Raw genomic sequence first — 5,326 nt, 5'->3', positions numbered from 1 at the left:
CCCTCTCTCCCTCCCTCCCTTCCATCTTTCCTTCCTTCCTTCCTTCCTTTCTGAAGACAGGGTTTCTTTATGTAGCACTGATTGTTCTAGAACTCACTTTGTAGAGCAGACTGGCCTTGAACTCAGAGATCTGCCTGCCTCTGCCTGCCAAGTGCTAGGATCAAAGGTGTGTGCCACCACCTCCTGGGATGTGTCATCTTTCTTAACCATTGCCTGTGATGGTTTCCTATTGTCCTTGCCCTGGCCTTCTAAGATAAATGTGACACTATCTGTCCTACTGTTTAGCCTCTGTTTTCAGCCTCTGTTTCTTCATTACATCCTCAGCTCCAGTGTCCTATCTTTGTTTTTTTGTTTGTTTGGTTTTTTTTTTCAACATGCCAAGCTGATTGTCACTGTAGGGCCTTTGTAGCTAAATTTCCAATCTTTGTGTGCTTTTCTCTTCTTATTAGAAATTTCATCTTGAATCTAGCCATTTTAGGGAGATCTCTAACAACTCCTAAGAGTTCTTTAATCCTATTTTATCCCACTTTAATGTGAGTGCCTGTCGAGGTCTGATGTTTTCTTGCTCATTTATGCACATGCTTATTTTCCCATGTGGTTCTTGTTTTATTCTTGTGCTTCTTAGGAACAGCTACTGTGCCTGCTTGTTCATTGTTATACTACCCCTGTTCCTGGGTCTGTGACTGAACTGAATATTTTAGGTGCTCAGTGCAAATGTATGGGGTGACTGTTCTTGTCATCTGCAAAATGGAGAGGCCAATACTTAGGTCATGGAGTTGAAGATGGTTTACTTTGTTCAATTTGATAGTACACATGAATTAAATGTCTGTGTCTTATACATTAACAATAAATAAATAGAAGGGCTTGAGAGATGGCTCATCAGTTACAAGGACTGTCTGCTTTCCTGGAGGACTCAGATTCAATTCTCAGCACCTACATGGTGACTTACAACTGTCTGTAACTTCCTCCAGGTGATCAAACAGTCTCTTCTGGCTTTTGTGGGGACCAAGCACACACATGGTATACAGACAAAACACATATAATAAATTAAGAATTAAAAAATGGAAATTACATTTTAAAGTAATTGAGTTGTTGTATATTTAGTTTTTACAACAATGCTTAGTTCTGTCTTCTAGGTTGAGTCTTGTACTTTGGCCAAGATGAGACGTGTTCCTAGTTAGTTAGGATTATTTTTTTTCTTGAAAAAAGTGTTGGTTGTTGACATTTGTTTTTATTTTCCCAAATAAAGGTTTTATGTATATATATATATACATACATACATACATACATACATACATACATATGGGTATATTGTCTACATATCTGCATATTAGAAGAGAGCATCAGACAATGGTCAGCTGCTATGTGGGTGCTGGGAATTGAACTCAGGATCTTCAGGATAACAACGAGTGCGTTTATCTGCTAATCCATCTGTCTAGGGCCTACCCCACACTGAAGAAAGGCTTTAAAGAGCACTGTTTATTCACTAAGTGGTCAGCAGCTGCTAGTTTAGAACCAGTTCCATGTCACTTCTGTTCCTTCTCCCCATTACAGAGATACTGAATCATAATAAGGAATGGCTTTTTCCTGGGAAACTCACATTTTCTTCTTTTTGGTGATATGATCTTTGCCAATTACCTCTCTTTGGATCAAGGGGTTTAACATCCTTATTCTGGTGTTTACTTTCTCAGAATAACATCCTTGGGTTTATGAATATTAGCCATTTTTTCTATTTACTGAATAAGTATTTGCTTAGTCTGTCAGAGTGCCAGGTTATTACAAGTAGATATTCAGAGGGTCCTCTGTCTTAAGGCCTAGAGGAGAGAGAAGGTAGTAAACCAAGAAATGTCGGTGTAGAACAGTGATTCTCAACCTTCCTAATGCTATGACTCTTTGAGAGTTTCTCATGTTGGGGTGACTCCCAACCATACAATTATTTTTCTTGCTATTTCATAACTATAATTCTGCTACTGTTATGGATCATAGTGTTAATATCTTATATGCAGGATATCTGATATACAGTTCCTATGAAAAGGCCATTCAACCTCAAAGGGGTCACTACCCACAAGTTGAGAACCACTGCTGTAGACCATAGAGGAAGCACAAAAGAGGGAGTGGCTAATTTACAAAAGGAGGGGACTCAGAGGTCCTTCTCAGCAACCAACAACCAGAAGATGCTCTGTCAACTATATGTGTGGTGGAATGAGCCTACATGCTAGGAGCTTACTTGAGGTTGTGATCCCAGTGACAGCTGTGACTTTAACACTGCAAGAAACAAAACGAGAGAGCTGTGCAGGAGCTGGGTTCTGTAGCCCCTGCTAGGAAATTGGCGTGTGCTAGGAAGTCTGGCAGTAATAATAATAGCACAGTTCTACACATTTCCTGAGCATTTCTTGAATGCCAGGCTCTTTGGTAGGCACAGTTACAAGTAGGTATCATTACAATTCTTATTTTCAAATAAAGAAACATAGGGACCAGGGCTGGGAGAAGGTGCTTGTTGTGCAAAAATGATGACCTGAGTTTGATCTCCAGCTGAGAAAGCTGGTTGGAGGACTCTGCTCCTGTAACTCTAGCTTTGGGGGACTGTTGGGGCCAGGCAGGCAGATCATGGGGACATGTTGGCCAGCTAGCCAAGACAAACACCACACTTCAGGTTTAGTGAGAGTCTATGTCTCAAAAAAAATCAGGAAGGAAATGATAGAGGGAGACATCTGAACTCAACCTCTGACCTCCACACATGCAGGCATAGGTGAGCACACATGCACACACATGTACACACATGCATACAGACAAGTGTAGGGGGCAGGAAGGGGGAGGGGATGATAAAAGAAAAGAGATGAGCTCCTGACAGAGCAGTTTGAATTTAGCATCCTCTCTCTCTCTCAGTCAGAGCACTGAATTTCCTCCTACAAATGACTTTGTGAAGGCAGCAGGGAACCCCGAGGGAGATTTGCAAGTCACAATGACAGGATCAGATTAGTTCATTAGCAGGTTGTGGCGGAGTCACATTGCATCTTGTACAGGGGCTATTTCTAAAGGCGACATCACAGGCTACAAATGCCAAGTTCAGTTTCTCCCTGACTAGAGGAGTTGCTCTGTTGGTGGCATGCTGCATCTCAGCCAGCCCCACAAAACAGCTTTCCTCCATTGGAACAGAGGGCAATGTTGTAAGCAGCCAGGCATACAGTAGATAGATGAATAATAGGTTTCTGTTGTGGGCACTCATTGTTTGCAAGCACAAAAGCTTCACACTCCTGTGGAAATGGATCTCCTCCGTGGCGGCTGCACTCAAGAGTCTCCTCATTGCTCAGGCCACATTCATTTCAGGCCGGCAGACCCTTTGCATTACAAGGTACACACACACACACACACACACACACACACACACACACACACTGTGTGTGTGTGTGTGTGTGTGTGCGCGTGCACTTGCATGAATGCCCTCTTGTTTTTCTCTGTAGAAGAATTCTAAGGCTGCAAGTTGCAAGTTAGGCCTATGTATCATCTGTGGTGCAAGCCACAGGCTGCACTGTGTGCAGCATGACCTGCAGGCAGAGGCAGGCGGGAGAGGCAGGAGGAGAAGCCTGCAGCTGCTGCTTGCAGAGGAGTTTGGCCTGGGTGAAGGTGGGAGCAGGGGTGGGTAAGTATTCTGGACAAACAAGCAATTGGATCTGTTCCCTTCAAGCCTCTTCTGATCTGAGCGTTTACTGTGTCCATCTTTCTGCTTTCAGAGCCTTATAAAATTCCATCTGCTCACCAGCCACTTCTGCGATCCTGGCTTACCGACACTGGCGTCATCTGCAGTGTTAGAAACATTGCTCAATCTATCTGTTTTGTCACAATGGCATCCTTATTGTTTTGTTTAAAAAACAAATATATGATGCCTCGTTATAGATCTTGAAACAATCAATAGGATGTTTTCATTTAGGTCTTGTGTTAAGTTCCCTAATTTTTAAAAATTGAAATAACTTTGTATAATAACTTTTAAAGTTGGTATTATTTTATTTTTATTTATGTGTGTATGTGTGTGTCTCTGTGAGTGTATGCTGTATGTGTGCTAGTGCTCTTGGAGGTCGGAAGAGGGCGTCAGATCTTTTAGAGCTGGAGTTACAGGCAGTTGTTAGCCACCTGATGTGGGTGCTGAGAACTGAGTCAAGTCCCAGTCATGTCCTCGGTAAGAACAGTATGAACAGTATGTGCTTTCTAGTTTTTTTCAGGGTAGGGGGGTTGGTTTTCAAGACAGGGTTTCTCTGTGTAACTCTGGCTATCCTGGAACTACTAGTTCTGTAGACCAGGCTGGCCTTGAACTCACAGAGATCCACCTGCCTCTGCCTCCCCACTGCTGGGATTAAACATGTGTGCCACCGTAGTTAGGCAAATAAACCTCTTTTGTTTTAATTCATTTTTTACTTTATTTATTTAATTGAGTGTTGGTGGTTTACTTGCATGAAAATCTGTATACACATGTGTGCCTGGTGCCTGCAGAGGCCAGAAGAGGGAACTGGGTCTCTTGAAATAGGAATTACAGATGGTTTGAGCCCATGATGGGAACTGAACCAGGGTCCTCTAAAAGAGCAGCAAGTGCTCTTAACCACTAGGCTACAACTCCAGCCCCAATATGTGCTTTTAACTGCTGAGCTATCTCTCCAGCTCCCTGGTTTTTTGTTTGTTTGTTTGTTTGTCTGTTTTTTTTTTTGAGTCTGAACTTCACTGTGTAGCCATGGCTGGCCTGGAGCTCTTTGTGTAGAGTAAGTAGGCTGGTCTCAAACTTACAGAGTAGTTCATCAGCCTTTGCCTCCTAGAGTGCTGGGACTAAAGGTATGTGCCACCAAAGAGGAAAAAAGAGATGAAGGGACATGTCATATGCTGACTGTGATTGCACTCCTACTGTCAATTTATTTTCCTGTTTAATTAACACTGGAAACACATGTCATGTATGTAGTGTTACAAAAAGATGAACTTTAAAACCTAACATGCCTGGCATCTCATATTCCAACACAGCGTATGTTTTCCTTTCAGAATTCCCTTGTTCACACACATAATCCTAACAGTGCAGCTCTGTGCATTCGGCTTTTATTGCTCACATTATGTCATATTTCTACATAGTTTTCATAATTGGCATTTCTAATGGCTGCCCTGCATAACTTGGTGTGAGTTCTATATGGACTAACCCTGCTTGGACATTTGTGTTGCTTCCAGGTCTTTACTCTGTCAGCTAAGAGGCAATTCACATTTTTTTTATTGTTGTTGTTCAGTTAACATTTCCCATTTGTTCAGTTTTTCCCCTAGAGTGAACTCCCAGTAGTGAATCCCCTGTGTGAGAGGT

This window comes from Grammomys surdaster, unplaced genomic scaffold, assembly GCF_004785775.1.
Source record: "Grammomys surdaster isolate TR1022 unplaced genomic scaffold, NIH_TR_1.0 203, whole genome shotgun sequence".
In the NCBI taxonomy this organism is placed as follows: domain Eukaryota; kingdom Metazoa; phylum Chordata; class Mammalia; order Rodentia; family Muridae; genus Grammomys; species Grammomys surdaster.
This window is presented reverse-complemented; position numbering follows the sequence as displayed.